The 26,192-nt window shown below is 41.9% G+C and overlaps 1 long non-coding RNA gene across 1 annotated transcript in view; it reads left to right on the top strand.

Annotated features, from left to right (window-relative positions):
- LOC143434236 (uncharacterized) overlaps positions 1-19,588 on the top strand; it is a 43,348-nt gene extending 23,760 nt beyond the window's left edge. The window contains exons 2-4 of the long non-coding RNA XR_013103579.1: positions 8,288-8,401; positions 18,253-18,392; positions 19,371-19,588. This is a non-coding gene — a long non-coding RNA (uncharacterized LOC143434236). The remainder of the gene's footprint in view (positions 1-8,287; positions 8,402-18,252; positions 18,393-19,370) is intronic.
- Positions 19,589-26,192: the final 6,604 nt, after the last annotated feature.

Raw genomic sequence — 26,192 nt, 5'->3', positions numbered from 1 at the left:
ATCCAGCAGATCTGACACCCTTTTCTGGCGCCTCCTCAGACATATGTACATATGTGCATATAATCCCCCAACACAAGCACACGGGCGCGCGTGCACACACACACACACACACACACACACACACACTGGATCTTAAAGCATCTTCTACAAAAGTAAAATGAATAATAATTTTCCTCTAAAATTCTTATGGATTGCCAAAAATCATAGAAACATAAACTCTTCTCTATAAAACCAGAATGGATGGGTGATAGAAAAAAAACATAATTTCAAACATCAATGCTTATATGCTAATTTTTCTAACATACTCGAATGCACTCACTCCTTAAAATGGTGTGCTGACATTCTTAGAACATATATGATAAGCTAGGCACAGTGTGTATGTCTTATAGACAAAGTTACATTCCCACTGATTTATCTCCTCAATAACTATCCAATCTTCATCCCATCTGTCAGGCTTCAGGCTGAGTTGATGGGTGAACATGATCTAATACCCTATATCCTTGAATTACTACTGAGAAAGTTCCATATGGTATGATTATAGCCTGGTATCAAGTGATACATTATGGTAAACATTCTATGTGATAATACTATACGGTCAGGGGTATATCTCTATGATCCAGTATTTGCCTGGTGTGTGTGAGGCCTCAGTTTCCTCTATAGGCATTGAATGGGGTTTAGATATCGCAAAGTTATTGCAAATCGTCTACACTTTGTGATCAGGAAAAGTGAGTTTAAGCCAGTACTGATAAGGAGGGTCTGGAATGTGTCGAGATTTATCACATCGTTTTAGACAAGAGTCTAGCATCAGTGAAGTCCTGGAGCAGGGAGTGCTTGGTGCTCTGTGGAAGCTAAAGAAGAACAGCAGGAGTACAACCACCAAGCAGGAGACTGATTTGAGTCAGAGGAGAGAACCCAGATCACTTCTGAGGAAGTAATTTATTCTTCTTTTTTAATAATCATGTCTTATGGAGTCCTTAAACCACCTTTTGAGGTGAATACAGATAAACCAACTACTTCCTCCATCATGACACAGCTAGGGAAGAGCACAGGCAGGTGGAAAGAGACTTCACGATTTACATCTAAGCTCTCTTTTTATATGGCATTAAACTCAGTCCAATGTTGCCTGCACCCCCTTTGCCAATCTGCTTCATAGCCACGATCATGGTACCCAAGCACTGCATTTTAGCTGAGAGTTCAAGAACAGCAATCAGTTCCTAAGTTACACACTGTCTTAATCACAGGGCAGCCATTGTCTCATTGAAAAGCCAAATACTCGTGCAACAAAGGGGGACAGGCTTGGGGCTGATGGAGCCCACATATGTTCTGTGAAAAACATTGTGGCAAAGCGAGAACTCAGCCAAAGTTAGGAGAGGACTTTTTTCAGCCAACCCCTTTTGAATACCAATGTATTAGAACTAATTTCATCTGCGGTCTGCTTTCAGGAGGTAGTGGCTCAGAGAATGTTTTTCTCTTCCTCATAAATGGCAGCCTCGATAAAAATAACACAATTTCAAGGGGTAAGGAATACTGCCGTGTGTTAAAGTAATTGTTTACTCCTGTGGTTTTTTTAAGTTATCTTTTAACCCAGCGCACAAAATGCCTTCAACCAGATGCCAGAAGAGAGAAGAGAAAAAGGAGGGAAAAATGTAATTTACACACACAGTCAATGTGACATTTGTCAAGTCATAATGACCTGTGACATAATGAGCCCAAAATGTCCAGCAATGGGAAAACTCACAAAGATTCTGCCCAAATGGCTTCTTCCAGTCCTCAGCCAGCATCTCAGATTTTCTTCTAAAACTTTCAGCTTGGCTGTGTGGACCCATCTTGTTTGCCCTCCCCAGTAGCCTTGATCAGTAAGTAGAAAAAACAGCCAAAGGCAATGAGTGTGGAAATAATCTGTATTATAGGTCATGCACAGGAGTACAATACACCCATGTGCACCTGCAGCAGATCAGGACAGAGAATTATAGTCTCTTCTGTTCCCAACCTTCCTCGGGGCCCAAAATAGTCATATCCACTCTGCTGGCTACTCTTTCCTTTTTTTCTCCACCTCTTTGTTCTTTTATCTCTAGCTGTCTTTTCTCTGCTTCTCTCTCCCCTTCGTGTCTGTCAGAGAGGAGGCAAGGCCCCTCTTATCAAAGTCTACATTGGTGCCAACCTCAAGGTTATCTCACGTCTAAGAGTCCCTAGCTGCTAGAGCTGGAAAACCCCTCCAAAGCTTTCTGCTCTCCCTCCTGTAGACCTGGCTGCCTTTTCTAGACAGGCTCTCACTACCTAGGCACATCCCTCCATCCCTTGGTCACATTTCCCTCTCTGTTGCTCTCCTCTGACATGGTGCTCTTTAGAAACTGCTTTAGTACCCTCAACACACAAGCAATTGTTTCATTTATTCAATAACTCTATTTTGGTAAATTGTTGCACTAAATTTCGGCCAGCCACTTACTGGAATGACATGAAAAGCATATCTGTGTTCTTGACCTCTGCCAATTCTAGGTCCCCACCTCAACATTTGACAAGCGGTCATGTTTCTTGACACCAAAACTATAGGTACAAGTAACTCTCCTAAAATGAACACACTTTTTCACCGACTTCATCCTAAACTGTCAAGTGTCTCTTCATTTAATATACTTGGGGATTAAACAAATCCAGATAAGAGTCATTTCTCACAGCCTTTCCTATAGACAGGGCCAGTAGTAACGCTGCAGCAGGAGAACCCTGTGCCCCCAGCCTCAAGGGCTGCAGAGCATGTGTCTTCCTATTGTTCTTCAGCATCTTCTTTCCTGCTCTTTACCCACTTACAACATAAATGGTACAATGGAGCAAACACCCTGCAACATTGAGAGTACAGCAGTTTGACTAAGGTTTCTTAAGAGAAGAAACTCAGAGAATGAACTTGATGACATCTCGATACAACCTATTGTAAGATGAGCGTTTGCAAGTCAGAGTAGTAAAGGCTTAAATAAAATGGGAAACCAAAGATAGTGTTAATGTGTGTGGTGTATATGCACACATGCTTGCTACTATGTGGTCTAAGGGATCCATATGCACTAAATGTATCACTTGAGAAAAACCACTATGTGGCTTAGCAGAGAATATGACAGATTATGGTCTACAAATAGTGACTATTTTCTTGAATATACTCAATGATTATAGATGAGGGGGCGAAATCATTTGCCCATTTCAGATTAAAGTCTTCAAGAAGGTAAATAATGTGCCTCAGATCATATAGACAGAAGAGACGGAGTTGAGAACTGAACCTATCTCCCTGGTTCTAGAACTGACACTGCCTTATTCAGTTCATCATGATGGAATACTGGTAAAGAAACAGCAATAAGTCAGTCTGGATACCAAAGAACTTCTTCCACCAAGAATCCTGGAAGAGAACATAAGCTAAGTATTAGGTTCCTGGATCCAGTACCCAGATCTGCCACTGCCAGCCTTGTTGGTTGGGACAAGTCATTTCAGTTCATGAGTGTGACCCACTTTGTTTTATACAGTGAACAGGTTGAACAGGTTGACTTTGTTTTATCTTTGGGTCCTTCCAACTCTGAAAGCTCATTGGTTAATGATTCTCTATGGCCCGCTTACAGACACACTCTCCAATTTTGATGGTTGGATGTGTTTTCATCTCGATGCACTTTACTTATCTAATTTTGAGTCCTTTGCCTTGCAGTATAGTTTTCCAGGCTCCAATGCAACTGTAGAAAGCCTGTGTCAAACACAATAGGACTGTGGTGAATGGAAGGAGAATTGACCCCATAGGCTTACATATTTGAATGTTTGTTCCCAGGGTGGTAAACCTGTTTGGGATGGATTAGGAGGTGTGGTTGAAGGTGTGTGTTTCTGGGGGTGGGCTTTGAGGTTTAAAAAGTTCATACCATTCCCAACAAGTGTCTGTCTCTATCTCTGTGTATGTATCTCTGTGTGTGTGTATCTCTCACTTTCTCTGCAGCTCTCTCCCTATGTGTCTCTTTGTGTCTATGTCTGTCTATCTATCTATCTATCTATCTATCTATCTATCTATCTATATCTCTCTATATCTGTCTTGAAGTTATTATCTCAAGAGGTAAGCTCTCAGCTACTTCCCCTGTCTGCTTGTTGCTGTTTCATGCCATGATGTTGTTCTCAGATTCACCCTCTGAAACTATAAGCACACATGTAATTAAATGCTTTCCTTTATACATTGCCTTGGTCACGGTGTCTCTTCATAGAATTAGAATAGTAAGGAAGACAAGGACTAATGGATATGGAGATTAGAGGAAATCAAAGGTAGAAAAGCAAAAGGAGAAAAATAGACGAGGGGATAGAAGGGAGGCCTTTTAGGAAATAGTGGGGAAACTAGGACCAGCACACTGCTCAGAAATCGCTGCCTTGAGGTTGACCCTCTGTGTCTTCTTTCTTCTTCTTGCTTTCACTCCATGCAGACACCAAAGGCTGAGATATGTGTGAGGTGGGGCAAGGATGATTTTGAATTAGAAAGGCCTGCTAAAGGAGATTTTGTAGGTCAGCGACTTTAGATGTATCCCTCTGTCGTGGACTTTAAACGTTCGTGTACAGTTCTTTCACTACAACTTGTGGTCAGAAGCCATCTGTGACTCTCTGGCCAAGATGTGGAGTCTATGGAAGTTTAGAACTATAGTAGACTCACACTGGATCTATATAAACCTCAGATATATGAGCTTTAAGTCCTGCTTGGGCATTGAGCTTTCTGAAAATTCAAGGTTAGAAAACTCTTCTGTATATTCAGAGGAGTCTTCGCTAGCATTTCATAAACGTCCTTTGTTGAATCGCATTTCTGGGCTGGGTCTTGAGGGCTCCAGGCTGTACGAGGTCTGTCTGGAGTGGTAAGAGTGGTAATGGTTTTTCTTTTAATGGCTGATCTAGCAGTAGCCTGTTGTTCACTCTATTCTGAAAAGCAACTCTACTAAAACACTTAGACTGCTATGGTATTCAGATTTATTTTAGTGTGAGCTGTGGGGCAGTGTAAATTGAGAATTTGTCAAAGAACCTTGCAGTGTCTGAACAGTGCTGCTTTACTTGATAAGTACTAGCCAAGAGCCAGGTGGCCTCATGTCCAAGCTGTGACTTTCTTGTTCCTTTTATGAAGACTTAAATATTTAAATATTTGGACTAAATATATCAGAGGTATCATCAAACACAAAACACCGGGCCCCGTCTTGCTAACCACGTAGAATTTATTTCTATTCCTCAAGCTCCCGTCCCATATAATTTCAATGTAATTAAAGGTACAATACTTGAAACCAGACCTTTTAGAAAGGGATTTTAGAATAACTTCACCCAGGTTGTTTTTTTGAATTGCTACTGGGCAGCTGTTAGCTTCAAATAAGCTCAACAGTGGATTTGCAACAGATGTTTCCAAAGGAGAACAAAGAAGGGGATTGCGGGATTCTTTGCAAAGGAAAGAGAAATCTGGAGAGAAAAAAATCCAAGAGCTGGCAAGGTCTTCTTTAACATGGAGAATTACCTTAGGCTAGCCACAGACAGAAGGGTCCAGCTCTCCAGTGAGATTCAAGAGGAAGTACTTTCAAAACTGACCAATCACCTGGGCCTCCATCCAGCCATCCCTTTCTTCTGCATCTCACCTAGTGCTAGTCCAGTGTGTTGCCATCTTCTTCAATTAAATGCTTTGAGGATGCTGTAACTACAGCTTTTCCCCATTAATTTTTTTTTTTTTTTAATTACACAGGACTTTCTACGCCAGCAATCATCACTAAGGAATTTTGTAGATCAACAGTTTTTCTTCTATCTTTAGAGGAGACTTAAAAAAATTAATGATGTGGCTTTTGCAAACGTCTGAATAGTTAGGGATCTGTGAGTAGAAGAGACTAAGCTATCTCTTTTATTTCATCCGATTAGATTTAAATGTCTTGCCTACTTGTCTATAAAGTCATCATGTTTTAGTGCTAACATGATCACTTCAGGTCCTAATAAATAAATGGCATATAGGGACACTTAAAAAGAAGCCTTTCCTTGGGGTAGATGCCAATTAACACAGAGACCTCACCTGGCCACCACACAGAGAACAGAAGACTGTGGAGTGTTCTAAATCACAGTCATATTATACCCCAAGGAATCTTTATGGAAAAGGAGGCAGAAATGTTGTAAGAGGAGGTTCTTAACATCAGGAAAACAGTGTTCTCCAACACAACAGGGAAGATGCCCATGTTAACCAGTGATTATGACAGCATGCAAATGGACTCCTCAAGTTCTAGCCAGAGAATGTATCAGCATAGAGACAGGGAAAATATATATGTCATCCTACCACATGCTAAGGAACTATTGGAATTTGATAGCTACTTGGAGGAGAGTCTGGTTTTCTTTAAGGATGGGCTGACCTCACACCACAGCAGATCTCAACCCCAGGACTAAACTAGGCAACACAAACTGGGCTAGAAGTGGGAAGAAAGAGTGAGTCAAAGAAAGACACAAAAAGAATCAAAGAGAGAAACAAAAGAACAAAACAAAGAAAGAGAACCTCAAAGTTGGGATGGTGGAAAAGTATTGGAGTGTGAATATGCTCATAATACATTGTATGAAATTATCAGTGAGTTAATAGAATCGTTGCAATTCAGCCTGACAGTGGTGGCGCATGCCTTTAATCCCAGCACTTGGGAGGCACAGGCAGGCAGATTTCTGAGTTCAAGGCCAGCCTGGTCTACAGAGTGAGTTCCAAGACAGCCAGGGCTACACAGAGAAACCCTGTCTCGAAAAAAAACAAAAAAAAACAAAAACAAAAAAACAAAAAAATAAAAAAAATAAAAAGTTAATAAAAAAGAATCATTGCAATTACAAAAAGAAGCAGTTGCTGAACATGGTATAAACACAGGGAGGTGTTGAAGGACGGGGGCTTCATCCTCCCTTTTGCTCTCCTGTCAAGCAATAGACCTGAGTTAGAAACAGATAACGTAATGGGATCCATGATTGTCCTGCTTAAGTTAAATCCTCATCTGTAAAAAGATAGTTGTGTATCTCCCCACACACACCTTCTCTTGTCCTAGATACAGAGGCAAAAGTTTATTCCTGACCATCTACTTCCAAAACAATCAACAAAACCCCCAAACTATTGATTCATAAAGTAAATAGAGATGTTAAGATGTGTTCAATTCATAGCCTCTAGACCACAGGTAGCTGTGAATGCAAACTAACAAAATCATAAGCGCACTTAAAACATGATGGGATGGTTTCACACATGGGTTTGGGGGAGCGTTTTGCTTTTGGAACTCAACTTGGCAGTTCTAAGCAAGAACTTAGTTTATGACAAAGTCATAATATCCAAGCTGGACATGCTTGGAGGTAGCTATCAATCTATTGCTAATGTGAGATAAAACTAAAGTCTGTCTCCCTTTCAAGGATCCAGACGACCATGTCGGTATGGGGGAAGCTAGCTGTTTCTCTTCAGTGGGATGTAGTAAGGAAGTTTAGAAGGTCTATCTGAGATCTGGGTCTAGGTGCTATCTGAATGGCCTTGGGTAACTTACATAAAGTACAGTGGAGCTTTTCAAAGTTTCTCCCTCACAAGGAGCATTAAATGATTTAAATGTATAAACCACTCACAATGCCATGTACATGGTAGTAAGCACTGACATTTTTTTTTATTATCATTAGGCCCAGTAAGAAATTAACAACTGCTAATAAAATAATCATAATAATGCAGGGTAATAAATGCTATTTAAAAGAGGAGTTACTGTGGAATTTTCCATTTGCTAATATTTCTGGAGTACAGTTAACAGTGAATAGCTGAAACTGTAGAGAGTAAAGCCACAGATTTGGAAGACCTCCGTACCTCTCTATCTTGGCTGTCCTTTCTAGCTCTTCACCCCTTCCTCTTAGTAAAAGAGCCCTGACTCATAAGCAGAGGATGGGTAGATCATATCTGCTGCCTCCACAAGGAGCCGCATATGGAGACCAGTGGAGAAGAGACAGTGCTAAGGAAAGAACCACTATGTGTCTTTACATCATGCCAATGATTTACACACTTAATGCTAAGGGTGTTTCATAGCTGGAGCATGAGACAGAGCTGGAAAGAATGAGATAAAACCATGTTTATTTATTCCACCTCCACTGAGTTTCTAGAGACATTTCCTAGCTTGAGGAATACAGTAAAGTACATTTCTTCAAAGGACTTTCAACATGACAAACACACACACACACACACACACACACACACACACACATACACATAATTGTTTTCAATGTGTTGCTAAGAATATATCAGAATGAGAAAAAAATAGTCAAAATTCCAAATTTCTTCAATTCAAAACAGGAAGTAAAAGAAGGAATGTGACCAGCCTGCCCATCCCTGGAAAGAGAAGTCAGAGTCTATTACCAGGCAACGATTTCTAAAACAAAGCCTTTCAGAACAAGTGTAGATTGTAAGGTAAGTTTACGTTAATAAATGCTTAAAGTCACTAGAATGCTCTCACGTGTTTCTCTCCCCAAGCTGCCCAATGTAAATGACATCATCGAATACTCTGAGAGTAAAAGATGTGTGCTGGGACCATTAAGAGAATGTTAAGGGAACGAACAGAGAGGGCACTACAGGTGGGTGTGCCTGGTGACACACCACCAAGAACACTCAGAGGCTAAAGCTCGGAATCCTTGTGTGGCTCTTTCTGCCAAAGAATGTGGGTGCAGTCTTCAGAGCTGCAAGCCAGACATCTAAGGTTAACTTCTAGATCATACCCCATAGCGAAATCCTAAGAGCAAATGCTGGATAGTTTTATCTGCTGGTCTTGTAAACACTTGAGGGTGAACCAACAGAAGCTATTCATTCCACCTGGGCTATCTTTGGCTGCTTCTATGTACTCTAAAAAATACAAATAGCTTCATAAAAACATAGTTATGTGTAAAGTAGCTGAATTATTTTTATCCCCATTAGCTTCCAAATGAATAAGACTCAGACAACAATGATATATTTGTTTAGCTTTGAGATGCTAATCTATTCTTCCTATCGCTTGATTCTTAATTCCCCAGTTGTGTTCCCTAAGTACTTGTAGTTTGAGTCTTCCCAGGTTATTTCTGTTCCATCAGCATATCCTCAGGGTCCATTTCACTTCTGGCCCATGTTCTTCAACCATCTCATCTAATGGAAATCTCCTATCCTCTCTGTCTTCTTTCCCTTTCTTCTTCCTTCACCCTCCTTCTTCCTTCTCCTCATGGTCCCTACTTGCCATCACCAACCCGGTAACAGAAACTCCACCTACCACTATTCTTCCCAGTAACTGGCTGTAGCCACTTTATTTTAACCAGTAGCTTTAAATTGGGGAGTGCTGAGAACCGCACTAGCCCCACGTTCAGGCGGCCAAAAAATGTCGCGGCCCAAACAAAATGATGAGGCCCGGGCTGCCCCGCGTATGGCGGCCACTGTATCCCGGCCTAAGCTGCAGCTCCAGTCCTCGGGTCGGGGTTCAGCAAGAGAGAGAGTGAGGACGGAGTGTGATTCAATCCCGTTTATTCTTCAGTCTCTCCTCTTCTCTCCAAGTCCCAAGTCTTGAGTTCCTAGTCCCTAGTTCCTAGTCCCTAGTGCCTCCAAGTTCCAAGTTACTTCTTCCAAGTGTCAAGTGCCTAATGTCTAATAACTAACTCCAAGCTGTTGTCTCTAAAGTGTCTGATTCTCTACCATCTGCCTCTGCTTTTTATATGTCTCACTTCTAAGCCAAGCCTTTTGGTCACACCTTTAATCATGCCCTTAGGTCTTGTCTCTAAATCTGATCTCTACACTTCTAAATCACACTCTTAAGTTACACACCTTTAATCTCACACACCTTTAATCTCACACACCTTTAATCTCACACACCCAAGGTATCTAAACCAAGATTATCGGAGTGTGCTCAGCTGTTGTAGGCTATTGTAATCCAAGTCTCATGTCAGGGTATATGGCTCAAGATGGCTGCAAAGCTGATAGCCGCTTTCTGCTAAAAGTTGGCCCCCAACAGGGGAGTGAGGCTTACATAGCATAGTTCGATATACATGAGGAGCTTCTCATCAGGGGCAACCAGATCTTGGGGGCCAGTATTTAGCATTTGAATATACAACAGCACCAACCCCCAACAGGTATCTCTTACTCTACTTAATAGTGTGCATTTAACTATTAATACATGACAGCAAGTGATGGCAAGACCACTTCTTATTTTCCTTTGTAACTTTTGTGTCTTTGCAACTTGACTTTCGCATCGTAGGCATTCAAAAACAGCTACTGAAATGGAAAAAAAGAAATTAATACCTCTCTGTATAAAATTATACTTTGTTTGAGGCCGCTAGATCAATCTCTAGGACTGCAAAGAAAATTATGAGTATCTTTGAGTCTAATCCCGAAATTGTCATTGCTAGCTATCCCCATTTACCAACCCCTTTCTGAGTCAAAAGTGTTTCTTGGTTGCACTGTGATAGTGAGTGGATGATGAAATTATATCCCAAGACAGAAAACAAATATGAACAACACATAAAATTTCAAGAGTCCAAGTAAGACAATGGCTTGATTCATGAGTGAAGCCAAGCAGTTAAAGACCTTGTTAAATGATGTGTCCATTCTTGTATCATACTCTGGCCAAGGCAGTTACGTCTTCTGGACAGCAGTCTACTCCCTACAGGCTACTTTCTCGGCCTGGCCTGACTGAACTCTGGATAAATTCCCACATAAATATTTCCACAGAGACAGGTAGAGGGAAGGAAGTATCATCTTCTCACAGTAGAGAGGTCTGACTCAGTCTGTGTGTCTTTCTCTTTCCTCACCTGCACACGGGACTCCCTCTGACTTCCCATGACTTAGGTGTCCATCATCAAGACCACAGGAGAGGACAGCCCACTGTTACATTCTCACCGCCTCCTGAGTTACTTGCCAAAACCCAGTTCTTGTTTTCTTGAAGGACTCAAATGTCCTCAGATTAATGTGTCAATGACATCATACTTGAGGGTGGTATAGCTGATGGAGCATAAAATAAATTACGTTTTATAAGGTGGCTGATGTGTTCATTCTTAGGGGGCAGATGCTGAGGTGAGCTCTCTCCTAACAAAGCATCTATCTGGATCTCCCAATGAACCTAGAATAGAGGGGGAAAAGGCTTCTAATTTATCCAGCATGCTTCTGTAAGTGAATTAACTTTAATATAAATGTAAACAATGAATTAATCTGCAGCTGTATTTCTTTACCTTATACCAATCCCCAATAACCACACAGAGAAGCAATATTTATTTAAAACTGCACCTCAATAGCCGAGCATTTAAATGGTCTACCTTAGCCTTCTATGGTACTCTTGACTATCTCCAGCCCCATCCCATGATACTTACATATTATTATTTATCTTGCTCTTTGGACTTCAGGTGTGTTTCCATGATATCTCTCCAAACCCCTTCCCCATGATTCCAAATCCTGTGTCCTCCCGACTGATCTCCATCCTAACTTCTACATGCTTCATTATGGCTCTTTGGATCAAAAGAAAATAATTAGACTATAGAAGCAGCAGTCACTGCATGTTATCCCACATAGACACAAATACATAACCTTACTTCCTACAACCCACCAGGGAAGGACTGCTTTTTGTTAATGGATTTAAGGAGATTAATCTTGAAGTTTTTCAAGTTCAATCAGAATGTCTTAGAGCATCTGGACTTTCGCAGTCAATTGCTTTAGACTAGGTGACTACAAACCAGAAATGTATCTCTCATGGTTCTTGATGCTAAGGAGTTCTAGGATGGAGGCATCAGCAAATGACTTCAGAGGGCTCCCATCTGGCTAACAGATGGAACACTCTGGAATTTAGTCTTCACATGTGGTAAGGAAAGAACATAACTCCCTGGAACTTTTTGTTGTTTGTTCGTTTTAATTGAGAGATGGAGGTATGGCAGAATGGCAGAATTTTACTCTGGATCTGAGCTGGGGATAAATTAATTTCATTAATTAAGGTTTTGTCCTCAAGACCCAATTATCTCTCAGAACTCTCACTCATTAATGTCTTCATGCTGATAGTTGGCTTTAACCTAAGAATTTTGGAAGGACGCATATGTTCAGACCAGAGCATCATGTAGGCTATAGCAGTGTTAAGTAACCATACTAATTTGCCCTAAATAACTTTACTTTATCATTACTGATGACTTCCTGTGGGTCCACGTACTATTTTTTTAAATCATGTAATGAAGTTGGGTTTTTAACTCAGAAGAACTCCTACCTTACAGACACAGTTCCTATCTAATCATGAGAATAAAACCGGTCAAACTTAGACTGGGGGGCCTAACACAGGACAGTTGGCAAGTCATAAAAGTCAAAAAAAGGCTGAAAACAGTCACAGACCAAAAGGGCCTCGAGGAACGCGACAACTAAATGCCATGTAGTACCCTAAGCTGAACCGTGGAAAAGAACAGAGAGAATTAATGGGAACACTGTGAAACCCAAATAAAATCTTGTGTTCAGTAAAAGAAAAAAAAATACAGAAAACATTCAAGATGGCCTTTAGGTTGAGTCTGCCCAGCACAATCAGAAAGGGGAATCCGAGCACCACAGAATGACAATGAGATTCAGGGGAGGACAGTGAGAAGTGGGCTTGGACAGTGAGAAGTGGACGTGGGCAGTGAGCAGTGGGTGTGGACAGTGTGTGTGGACAGTGAGAAGTGGGCGTTGACAATGAGAAATGAGTGTGGACAGTAAGATGTGAGTGTGGACAGTAAGAAGTGGGTGTGAACAATGAGAAATGGGTGTGGCTAATGAGACGTAGGCGTGGACAGTGAGAAGTGGGTATGAACAGTGAGAAGTGGGTGTGGACAGTAAGAAGTGGGTGTGGACAGTGAGAAGTGGGCGTGGACAGTGAGAAGTGGGTATGAACAGTGAGAAGTGGGTGTGGACAGTAAGAAGTGGGTGTGGACAGTGAGAAGTGGGCGTGGACAGTGAGAAGTGGGCGTAGACAGTGAGAAGTTGGCGTGGGCAATGAGAAGTGGGCGTGGACAATGAGAAGTGGGTGTAGACAGTGAGAAGTGGGCATGGACATGAGAAATGGGTGTGGACAGTAAAAGTGGGTCTAGACAATGAGAAGTGGGCGTGGACAGTGAGAAGTGGGCGTGGACAGTGAGAAGTGGGCGTGGACAGTGAGAAGAGGCCATAGACAGTGTCCAAGTCCACAATCCACCTTAAGACAGTGTCCAAGTCCACAATCCACCTTAACAATCAGTTAGTTTAGCAATAGTGTCAGTTCTTAGGAGGAGCAGAGATGTGTGGACCACTTGCTCATTATTTATTCACTCAGCAAAATAAAAGCTGGGGGTGAGCTGGGATGAGTCAGGCCCTCTTCCTGGGTTAAGAGATTCTGTCTCCGAACCAAGCAAATTGGATCACCACCTATATCTCTAACCTTTTTGGAATCAATTTCTCAACTTTTATTATCTTATTGTCTGCTGTACTTGGGTTTTAATACAACATGCCGCAGAACGGCTGTGTTAAACAACAGCAATCTATTTGATAACACTTCTGGACAGTGCGGAATTGGAACTCAAAGTTGCAGCTAATACCTTTTCCGAGGCTACCTTCCGACCGTGTCATCATGGGGTTTTCCCACGGAGCATGCGCAGCTCTCTAGGCTCTCCTCTTAAAAAGACACCAACCCCAGCTCACAGTCCCACCCTCGTGACCTCTCTTAAATACTTTGTAAGTCAAAATGCAACCATAATAGGAAGGTGGAGCATCAGCAAATCAATGTGGATGATGTACATATATTCAGTCCATTAAAAAAAAAAAACCATCAAAAAATAAAACGATGAGCAAGTAAATAATCCAGATCTTAGTCTAAGATGCAGATAACTTGAAAATAAAATGAAGGCAGGGGATTTCAAATCTCCCTCTTAAGTTTCTTATGTATCCAAGAAAATATGCAATTCTGTCATGGTAAGACATTGAAGGTGTCTTCTAACTGAAGCAAACTTGTGTAATCCATTTGGTTGAACTCAACGTCTGTTTTGATCCTGCTCTTTAGTCCCTAAGAGGAAGAGAAAGATCTAAATCTGGGCATGGCCAATGCAATGTGGATTTGGCCTGTAAACAGCTTTTGATAGCCAAATTCACACTAAAAAAAAATTAAAAAGGCAAGCAAGCAAATGTCAGTATACCAAGACAGAAGCATAAAGCTTACCTCAGGTTCTAGAAGACTTCTGAGTTGAAAATGAGGTTTGCTGTGAACACAGGAAGCCGTGTCTACGGTGGCACAGTAAGACAGTCACCATCATCAACACAGTAGGACGGTCACCATCATTAATGGTGTAGTTGCTGGAAAGCAACCTGCGTTTTCTAATAAAGAATAAAGTTTTGGAGAAGATGGATGCTGTAGTTGATATGTTATTTCTCCTGTGTTGGTGAAATGAGCCAATGCAAGCCAGATTTGAATACATTAAACACAGGTTCATCAGAAGCTTTTCTCCCCCAGGTCACTGGCCCCAAGGATAGCAGTAAGTGGAGTTGCCATGGGAGGGAGGGGGAGAGAAAAAGAGAAAGGGCAAAGAGAAGGAAAAAATGAAGGAGAAGGAGAATGAGAAATGGGAGAGGAAGAGGGAGAGGGAAAGAGAGGGAGAGGGAAAGGGAGAGAGAGGGAGAGAGAGAGAGGGAGACAGAGAGGGGGAGAAGGAGAGGGAGAGAGAGAGAGGGAAAGAGATAGGGAGAGGGAGAGGGAGAGGGAGAGGGAGAGGGCGAGAGAGAGGGAGGAGAGGGAGGAGAGGGAGGGGGAGGGGGAGGGGGAGGGGGAGAGAGAGAGAGAGAGAGAGAGAGAGAGAGAGAGAGAGAGAGAGAGAGAGAATAATGTCTGATATATAAGGAGGAGCCTCTGTGGGAAGGGCAGGCAGCCCCTGTGCTGGAATTTCAGGGTTGGGGGCAGGGTATGCCAGGTAGGGACTGAGGGATGCTGGGAGAACCTGGAGGGCAGGCTTGCTTTGATAGGTAAAATATGCACCTCAGTCCCTTGTCCCAAAGCCTGAAACCAACAGGAGTTGTCATGGCCTTAACTAACTAGAATGGTTTCCTCCGTAGGAAGACTGTTTATTTAGAATAGGTCTGCCATTTGCCTTATTCTACAGAGGTCTCCTTAGCCCTGTTAAAGAGGCAGGATCAGTTCCCAGACAGCAAATTGTAGAAGATACTTTTTTCTCACAGTAGCATCTGGTCTTTTGGCAGAAAGCTCACTGGGATCATCTTTAAAATGGTTAGTTTTCTCCCCCAAATCTTTCTCTTGCCTTCAAACACTTAGAGAGTCTGAACTTTCTTTCTTTTTGTAGCTAAGAAATGCTCAAGACACATTCTGAAAGATTCAAAAACAAACGTCATTCTAGGGACCAGCTCAAAGGAGAGCTAGAAGTCACCCCTTAAAACCCAACTTTTTCCAGAGGTCCATAAATATGTTCTCTCTCTCTCTCTCTCTCTCTCTCTCTCTCTCTCTCTCTCTCTCTCTCTCTCTCCAAATGAGTTCTTTCCCTTTCTTGCTTTCTGATTTTCTCTGAGAATGAAAAACTGACACAAAATCAATATCAATTTACTTTGAATTTTCCTAAATGGAATTAGGAATTTCCCATTTTTTTTTCTGAAATGTCTGAATCTAAGGATCAAATCCTATGCTTCCAGTTAATCTCTTGGTGGGAGGAGGGAGGGGAAGCGGGGAGCGCAGAATGTTAACCTGACAGACCACTCTCAGTTTAGATGCAAAAAGAAGATCTCCAGCTTGTCTGGAAAAAGCACATTTGGAGTGAGACTTTGTTAAGCCCTTTAGGAGTTTGCTCTTTGTAAAGAACAGAATTTCTACCAGAGAATCACATGATCAAAACCGCACTCTCAGACTATCCAGCTCTGACCGTTCTGACTAGCCCAGCTACACACTAGGGAGCAGAGAGTGGAAACAAACCAACGTGGAGGACAGCGAAGGCAAAGATGGCGGCAAATCCTGAGGGTCATCGGCAACAGCAGGGGTCGGCAATGACAGTCCTGTACCCTCAGCCCTGCATGCTGAAGGCTCAAGACATCTGTATCTCCATCTTGCCTCTCGGGGATGCCAGAGAGCCCAACACCCCCGCCACACTCTCTCACTTCTAAGTGGGTCTCTTTTGTCCCATTCTTACATAATTTTTTTAATGAAAGTTTCCCTAATCCACTTTAGTCCTACAGCTATAAATTAATTTCTGTCGCCCTTCACCTGTCTTCTCAGATCCGACTCTAATCCATATCCTTAATCCTAAGGAATGGTGTAGTTTGGGATTTTCATCCCATAGGAGTTAGCCTTTAGTCTTTTCAGCCTACCCGATTATAGGTTTACTCACATTTCTTAACCTTGTATCTCATTGGCTTACACTATGTTGCCTTCCTTTTTTTTTTTTTTTTTTTTTTTTTTTTTAAATCTCCTCTCTACTTTTAACCTCTATTTTTAGCTATGCCCTCTTTCTGAAAGTTTAAGCCACACTTAATCCTCCGTCCCTTTTAAGATTCTTCACTCTTTATTTTTCTTCTTATTTTATGCTGTTTCTGGATGTTAGCCTGTTTTCAGAACGGACAAAAAGGGCCACAGGAGATGCCAAGCCAGCGTAATGAATGCAGCGCGAGCTCCTCTCTCTCCCTCACTTCCACCGTCTAAGCTCCGGTACCTTCCGTGTCCCGTAGCTGTCCCCAAGAGCCTAATAAGACTGGATTTAAAAACCAAAAGGAAGCAAACAGCATCATTAGTGAAAAGAGAAAGTATGTTTGCACTGACTGACCTCTGGCAGATCACAGTCTCTGTGCAGCACTCCTGAGACCTGCCCTGGTGAGAGGCGGGGCCTGCAAGCATCCTGGGTCAAGATAACTTGTAGGCGTAGGCAGCCCTGCCCAGGATCTAGGCAGCACTTGCTGACAACGTATTTCCAGGTGTGTCGTCCAACAAGCAAGGCCTCCTTATAGTCTCTTCTCCTTGTATTAATATAAAGGTGAAAGTCTGCCCAAAGGGGAAGTTACTGCCCCCCGGGATTCTAAATCGCAGGACCACAGGAGCTACTGCTGGAGACCATCTTTTGTCATGATCCACATTACAGAACCTAAGGAAAAGCAGACCAACATTTTACGTTCACATAACGGAAGTAAGTTTCTCTCAGAAACTTTAAAGGACGCCACTGAGTGGATTCTCATAGTTTTTTGTTTGTCGATTGTCTCCTGCTTTCTTAAGTCATAAAGACAAGTCTCCAAAGGCCTGTTTAGTCACTGAACTGCCACAGCCCTGTCCCCACACAGGGCTCCTGCCAGCCAGTTCACCACTCCAGGGCCGAGATGCTCACTCTGGAGAACCGGCCCTGCTCCAGGTCTTAAGACTGGCTTACCTGTAATTGCTGCCCTGCTTCAGGAAGCAACCATGGCCTCCAACTGTCCTCTTAGAGAACACACCAGATGCCACAGCTCTCACATTACCCCTCCTGGGCTACACACCAACTCCCAACCTACTGCAGCGCCCTGGTTTTAAAAAAGTGAAGAAGCAACAACCAGCCAACTGTCACCCAGACTGCTCAGACATGCTGTCCCTGGAACAGGGTATTTTTCAGCAAGCATGCCCCCCAGACCCCCTAGAGCTTTGGCATTTTACTCATGTGTTCATGGAGAAGTAGAATGACATCATCACCATGTGCTAAATGCTGTCCTGGTGGGTGAAACAATGCCTCTGCTATCATGGAACTGAGACTTCAACAAAGAGTGGATAGGCCCACAGCTTGTAAAGAAAAATGGGGAATGCTGGGAAGTGGATTTAAGTAGAGACAAGAATGGGAAGGGAGGGCAGAAGAGGAGGGAATGGCAGGGTGACAAAGTCTAAGGGTGCTTGAAAAGGCCATGTGGAACACAGTATTTTATAAGCTTTGTATATAACGTACAGATAAATATGATTCTAATTGGAGTTACCCTAAACTGGAGATTAAACTCATCCCAGAAGCCATGTGTTGCCAAATAAAAAAAACCCAGTATAAATTATGGAGTACCTTCCCTTGAGTTGTTGGTCAGGGATGTCCCAAAGACCTCGAAATCATTACAGGTTGTAGATCTCGGGCTTCCATAGCAACCGTTGTATCTTGGGCTTCCATAGCAACCATTATATCTTGAGCCATCTGGCCCAAGGTAGTAGATTTTAGAGTATAAACTTGTTTGTACAACGGAATAATTCTCTCTCTCTCTCTCTCTCTCTCTCTCTCTCTCTCTCTCTCTCTCTCTCTCTCTGTGTGTGTGTGTGTGTGTGTGTGTGTGTGTGTTTCTTTTCTAAGGACCAGAACCTCCACCTGAGAGTGAGAGGCCAAGCTCCCTTGACGATGGCCGACATTCAGTGCCTTTGAAGAAGCTCATTTGTATGTGGACTGGAATCATATGTGAAGTTTTGCCCTCAACAACTACCAAAGGGCAAGAGGTGAACATAATTTCTCTTTCTGCATGAAGTTTCTTATGACTTTCTATTATTCAAGGTCAAGATACTTTCTGCTGAAATGATGTCTTTTGTTTTCAGTTTATAGTTTGTGTGTCTGGATAAAAGGTGATGAATGAATTCACTCCTGGTTCCACGTCTCCTTTGCCAGTATTTTAATTGGCAGAGCCCAGGACAATGCACCCTTCATTTGTATTCTAGGGCAGACCTATATACCTTTAGACCTTTCTACTCCTAATTAGACCTGACTCTTTCACCTTCATAAATGATGATAAAGATCTGAGTGGAAGTAGCCGAGTGTTTTTAAATACTCTAAGTAACTGGGTGGAAAGAAATGTCTAGATTGTACTGGTTGTGAAGAGTTTGGTCTGAGCAGGTCTTAGACGTACTCATACATTGTCTCCTGCATGTGCGTGGCTAAGCAATGACAAGCCTTATGTAGTCAACTGATGAACAGTGTCTTCTACAGCAATTCTATGTCCAGACAGTGTTAGAAAGTGGGAGTCTAATAATTCATAAACTCTAGTCTGTCTTCAGTAGAAGTCTGTGCACTGAGAGAGATACATACTCTGTACTCGTCTTATGTATTCGTGACTTGGGAGGATGTCAACCCAGTTTAGAGAATAAAGACATTCTTGTGGAAGAGAGAATGTCTGTGTAAGAGGAGTGGGAAATGACAGTGGAAACAGGGAAGTGGGAAGGAAGTTCCAGAAAAAGGAACATGACCTTCAAAACCCTGAAGGCAGAGGAGGAAAAGTCACTTTAAGGACAGTGCAAGCCATTCACCTAGGATAGGCCACAAATAAGGAAGCCAGAAAGGTTCATGCTCCCTCAATGGAGGAAGCAGGTGCTACCCCTGGAAGGTCTGGGAACCCTACCCTGTTCTGAAGATATCAGTATGCAAGACCCTATCATCATGAGTTTGCTTTTTGGGAAACTCATGAGACTGCGTCATAATAACAGATGAAAAGATGAGATCAAGTGAACCGGAGTGAGCCTCAGCTTTTCAGGCGGAGAGGAGCCCCATGGAGAGAAGAGAGCTGCAAAATTGGAGAAACCAGGCGCACTGTTGCTAAGGAGAGAAAACTGGCTGGTGTCGGTGACGTGGCTGAAGATGGCTTTGGGCCAGTGCGTGTTTGGGCAATCCAGGTTGTACCCATCTCTGTCACTGGGAATGAAGGGATGACTTTAAGGGTCTGGGAGGTTCACAAAAATAAACATGTCTAATATCTGAGTCCTGTCTATGATTCCATCCAAGGAGGTTTCTGAACAACAGTTAGAGAGAAGAACCTTCCTTACACAGGTATATGCAATTTAGCTTCAGCTTCGGCAAGGATGAAAGGTAAGCGACCGTGTCATTTCCAAGGCATTAATTATGCTGACAAAGTAGACTATTTGTTGAATTCCTTTTAGTACCTCCCCACCCTACCCCAAAGGCATGCCACAGATCATAAGACACTTCTCCAAAACACATTGCTTCCTAGAAGTTTTAGAAGGCAATAAACTCAAAAATATTCTCATTAAGTCCCTTCTAACTACAAGCAGCATGTATGGTTCTGGGAGCAGAGATGAAAGGTACCCAGGAGTACCCACGGTGTAACAGACAATTATCACATGCTTAGTGTAATGGAAATAGAAGAAATGAAAGAACGGGAAAGGCTTCAGACAATCAGGGAAAGCTTCGTGGAACTGGCCACGTCTGAGACTCAGGAGAGATTTATTGGGCATCTAGAGACCTGGAAATTGGAAGAGAAACACAACCAAGGGCACAAAACAATCTCACATATTTTCCATTCAGAAAACGGCAGGGAGTTCAGGATGCCTGGGAGAAAGCAGAACTGAACGGGCTACGTCATAACTGCCCTGCTTGACCACACTATAGAACACCGGCCAAGCCTGTTGGAGGTTGCAAAACTCCACATGAAAATTGCAAAAGCCCAAACAAAGACAGTGGCAGGAAAACAGGTGCTCCTTTAAGAGAGATGCCAGCGAAGATGAGGAAAGCGGAGATGACAATTTTAGATGAAAGCCGAAATTAACACTGCACAGCAGCAAGAAGAAAAAGATCTACATTTATGTGCCTTACAAACTTCCTCGCGTATGAAGTTAGAAATGCCCGAAATGGCATCTGAGCCTTTGAAATGATGGTGAGGTCATCTAACTGCATCTTTCTACAGGAGTTCTCAGATCTTTCTGTCAGCGGGTGGAGCTCGTTGGAACTAATGAACAAAGAGATTATCATGTAGTGTGTTTGAGTAATATGCCTGATCCTTGGGGCATGGAGGATCTGGGCTTGAAAACTGGCTTCACTAATGACTGGACAATTTGATCTCAAGCACAGTTAGATAGAATTCAGTGTGATTAAGTGTGATACGGATGAAGATCTTCACATTCTGTGGACTATCAAGGGGAAGGGAAGGGTGTGTGTGCACACTCACGCACGTGCGTGTGTGCTTTTAAGCTGAATGAGACAACACAGAATAGAAAGATCTTCTTATTTTTCCAGGGAGTTGCTGTGACAGGAAACCAGCTTCCAGAGTTCATAACAGGGAAAGGCTCACAAGTCTTTGTCCATCTTGGACAAGCATTCCATCTTAGTCAAACGCCGATACACATTCCCAGGCCGACTTCAACCAGTCAGATGTTTCGGTTACTTTAAAAACTGAGGTTGGGGGTGGATACCAAGCAGTTCGTTCACTGATGGTTCTGTAACAGAAAGGACTCCTAAAATGATGGAGTAACAGAAGGGGACTGAGAGTTTTCCGAGCCCACACTTAAAGCTGTGTTCATTCCCAAAGGATGCCTTTGAAAATCTCTCAAGTCACCCATAAAAAAACATAGAGGCACATTTTCTAAATTGTAAATATTGCCTTCACCAGGTTCTGACCTTACCAGAACCCAGTACCTCTAAGTCGTCTACATTTCCCAAGAACTTAATCACATCTATCATTAAGAGTCTGGGAAGTCACTGATGCTAAAAATACACACTTGCAAACATACTTCCAGAAATACATATGGGCATACTTCTATACATATATTGACACATATTTCCATGTATCATGCAGGCATACTTTCATACAGGCATAGTTCCAAACATGAATGCAGATATATGTACATATATGCAGGCATATTTCCATACAAACAAAAATACATGTGTGTATATATGTATATATATGCATAATTCCACATATATGCAAGCATACTTATTTACATACATACAAAAGTACCAGCAAACATATATTCAGGCAAACTTCCAAATATAGCTCTAGACACACACACACACACAAGCATACTTCCATCCATATATGCAGGCATGATTCCAAACATGCCTGCAGACATGCTCCCATATGTATGTGATGCATGCTTCCAAAAATATGCAGGCATACTTACAAACATGCCTGTGAACATACTTTCATATTCATACAGGCATGCATATATTTCCCCAAGTTCAGAAACAGGTGCATCATCCTTGGTGTGAGTGGCTGCATCTTCTCCCCCATGTTTTCTCTTGGTCTTGCATCACTGGAGCTAGTGTTTACCCTGGAGCTGACATTTCCACGTCATCCCACCAGGTGTCTAGAGTCACCTCCCTCATGACACTCCTGTAACAGATGGTGCAAATGGTCCAGCATGTGGATTCTGATTCATTGCAGGAAAACAAACTGCCAGACGGCTGACGAGCTAGGAAGAAAAAAAAGCAAGTTGTTGCTTTAAAAAACAACAAAACAACAACAACAAAAAACCCATTATGAATTATCTGTCACATGGTGACTTTGCACTTGTCCCTGCTTAAAGATGATTAGTAATTTATTTAAGCAGATTACATAAAAGCTTTCAGAGGACTGCTCTGTTTGCAGAGGCTTCTATTGGTGGCAGGAACGTGTCAGCACGGAGGAAAAAAAAACAGCTGAATGCTCAAACACAATGACATTGGACGACACAAATTGATTTTTAAAATTTAAATTAATACGTGGGTTAGCAAACAGGCTTATAAAATTTTTTGCTGATACAAGTTTCAGACCTCTAGAAGAAAACTGAGTCTTAGTGTTGCTGATAGTCTCTGGAACAAAAGAATATTTTCCAGAATGTTTTGTAAGTTCATTATTGTGCAAAGGGCTTCTTCTTCTTCTTCTTCTTCTTCTTCTTCTTCTTCTTCTTCTTCTTCTTCTTCTTCTTCTTCTTCTTCTTCTTCTTCTTTTCTTCTTCTTCTTCTTCTTCTTCTTCTTCTTCTTCTTCTTCTTCTTCTTCTTCTTCTTCTTCTTCTTCTCTTCTTCTTCTTCTTCTTCTTCTTCTTCTCCTTCTCCTTCTCCTTCTCCTTCTCCTTCTCCTTCTCCCTCTCCCTCTCCCTCTCCCTCTCCCTCTCCCTCTCCCTCTCCCTCTCCCTCTCCCTCTCCCTCTCCCTCTCCCTCTCCCTCTCCCTCTCCCTCTTCTTGCTATTTGGAAAAGGCAATTTGAAAATGTGATAGAATTCTCCTAGGTTGAAAAGACAGTATTGTGTTACTAGAGCCCTGGGGTTAGATACTCAGCTTCCCATCACCCTCACTATCTGTGCTACACTCACTTTGCATCATTCTGAGAGCTGAAAGATCTCCTGGATCTCTCAAAGCAGCTTCATCTAACCTCACTTCCCCTCCTATAGCACAGAGGTTAGACTGAGCCATGATGCCAGTCACTTAGGGATGTCTTGACTTAGTGTTTACCTCTACCATTGACTGAGTACTGCCTTATATCCTCCTGACAGTAAGAGCAGTTCCCAGGGCACTCTGGGTTTTAGAATTCATACAGCATTAGATAAACCCATTGCAAGTTTCCTTTGTCCAAAGTACCCACAGTCCCACATGATTACCACCAGGTTATCAGTAATAGGGAGAAAGTCTTAGAAGCAGCTATAACATTACACATTTAAACAGGTGAGCATTTGCACATGTACACACACACACACACACACACACACACACACGAGAGAGAGAGAGAGAGAGAGAGAGAGAGAGAGAGAGAGAGAGAGAGACAGAGAGAGAGACAGAGACAAAGACAGACAGCAGGGGGAGGAGAGAAGTTATAAAAGAAGAAACTTAAAAAACAACAGATTAGCTGTTAAAGAAATGTGAAGGGTTTGGGGGGGACTTGTTTGGTTTGGGGATGTCTGTGAAAGACAGCTACCACCTACCAATATCCCACTTTACTCCCCTTACTTTTAATCTCTGCATCCTTTAAACCTTTGGGTTGCAAAAAGGCCCCGGTGCATTCCCAGAACTCGATGGCTGGATGTCCCCCTTGCCTTCATTTCCTTTGCTCTGATCCTTTTTAAATTAGCCACTCTCGAAAGACTATGAGGTCAGACTATAGCCATGCAGAAAAAACCGAAATTACCACCCATGTTAGAATAAAATACAAGTGAGCCTTCTGTGCCTCCGTAACCATTAGTCGGGTTTGGGTTCTGATGACCCTTTTACAAAAATAACTGTCTTGCAAAGCTCCTTCTGTTTTGTCCCTTTGGGTTATACTGTGATTATTCTGTTTATTTCTTACAAAAGTAATATAAATGAGAATTATAATTCTGTGAAAATGTCTTTCCGTAACAAATGTGGAAGCAGACACTGCAGCCTTCCATGGAAACTGCTTCTACAAAGATGTCTGTCACCTTTCGGATTTGGAGTGACCCCACTCCGTTACACTGATCTACAAAGTTTATTTCACTTTCCCTTTAAAATGCCCTGTTTTCTCAGCAGCCCTCAATGTGCACAGACTTCACTGTGTCTCCTGTGTTCCAACTGCAAAGATTGCTATTCCTGAATAAGAAGACTAATATTTAGAGAAGTGTTCTACAATTGTTATATGGGTTGGCAACTATAAATTTAAAAATCAGATGAAGTAAATCTTTGGAAATAACTTATTTCTAGGAAGGCAGAAAAGAGGTCAAAGAAACAAATAATGAACAAGACAAACACTAAAAGGGTACGTATTTATACCTGTCATATCAACAATTACATTGAAGATAAGTAGTCTAAATATTCTCAACTGAAGATAAGAGACTGTCAGACTAGATTTTAAAAATGACGATAATTTCACATGACAACAAGAAATGTACTTTGAACATAAAACACAAAGAATAAAAAAAATGACAAAATGCTGACACAAATGAAAAGGGTTATTAATATCACAGAAATAACTGTATTAATATCAAAGAAATCAAAATCCAAAGCAAAGCTTGTGATAATAACAAGAGACGAATCAACTCACTGAGTAGAAAGTAAACTTTATGTGCTGGTAAGTGGGCTGCAGAGGAAACAACAGCTGGAAAGAGCACAGGAAGGACAGACAGACAGATGTGTGACTAGAAAGACTCCAATAATATCTTTCCAAAATTGGTACATTAAACAGACAGAGAACCAGTAATGTTATACAAGACTGATTCCCATCATGAAATTGACCTAACTGACTTTTGCAGAATATTCCACCTGACAACAGAAATTATATTCTTTTCAACTGCACAGTATCATTGTCCATGCTTTATTATATTCTAGTCCATAAAACAGCCTCCATAAATTCAAGAGGTTTTAATTCAAACAAAATCATTATCAGACCGCAGTGGTAATTAAATAAGAAATTAGTAGTCATGATACAGGGACGTCAATCATGTGTTAGAAAATTAAGGAAGGCACTTCTAAGTAGCCTACAGGTAGGTCACAGAATAAATCAGAACATATTTTTTAAATTGATGAAGATGAAGACATGTATGTGCCAGTGTTTTTGAAATGCCACTGAAGACCCCCAAACTCGGGAGACCCTTACTCAAGTTTCAGGAAATCATGGCCACCCAAAAATCACAAGACACTGTACCTGGATGCAATCAGCAGAGGTTTATTAGGGAGAGTTGGCCAGCCAAGGTCAATTCAGTTCACTCACGTAGGAGTTGAATTTACAAAGCCAGTCAGTCTGAGAAGAGGTTTTAAAGGGGAAAACCACAAACCTGGAGAGTGAGGAGGGGGTGAAAGGTTGCTAAGGAAATATAACATAAAAATAGCAGAGAATTCCAGAGGAACACAACCTAAGTGAATCAGGGTTATGTGGAAAACACTCTGCACACTCACTCTTCACAAAAATGTGGTCTTGCCATGTCACTTGTTCAACTATTTCTCAGTTGTTGCCCTGTCACTTTGCCCTGTCATCATGGCTACTAGCTTCCCAGCCTCACCTAGATGACTTGCATCTTTTTTTTGTGGTCAGGAATGTGTCTTCCTGCTTTGGGCCTTCCCCACCCACAGGAGGGTTCTTTTCCCGGAATGTATCCCAGGGCAGTGAAGGCATGAAATCTTACATTCAGCTCCACTTTCTGGAACCTGCATTCTTTTTGCTCAGGTCTACGGGTAAAGAAAAAGCCTGTATATATTTTATGAAATAGTCTTTATAATTTTTTACTCTACACCACTAATGTAATATTTACAGGGAACTTAATCACAGCAAATGTGTGATACACACACACATACACCCTCATAGATAGATAGATAGATAGATAGATAGAATCAGAGCATTTTGTCAAGAAAAATACTGACACAAGTTTAATTTCACTAGAATTAAAAGTTTCCAATCTTGATGAATAAGCACCTGAAAAACATTCTACATCACTGGTCATCAGGGAAACATAAAACCATAATAGCATACTGCTATACATCTAGCAGAGTGAGTCAAGTTAGGGAGACTAGCAGAAGAAAGTTCTGGAAAGGATATGAAAGCTGTAATGCTCACAAATTGCCAACAGAAATGTAAAATTATATAATCACTTTG

Source organism: Arvicanthis niloticus, chromosome 13 (assembly GCF_011762505.2).
Source record: "Arvicanthis niloticus isolate mArvNil1 chromosome 13, mArvNil1.pat.X, whole genome shotgun sequence".
Lineage (NCBI taxonomy): Eukaryota > Metazoa > Chordata > Mammalia > Rodentia > Muridae > Arvicanthis > Arvicanthis niloticus.
The sequence above is the reverse complement of the archived record's forward strand: the minus strand, read 5'-3'. Positions and strand labels throughout refer to the sequence as shown.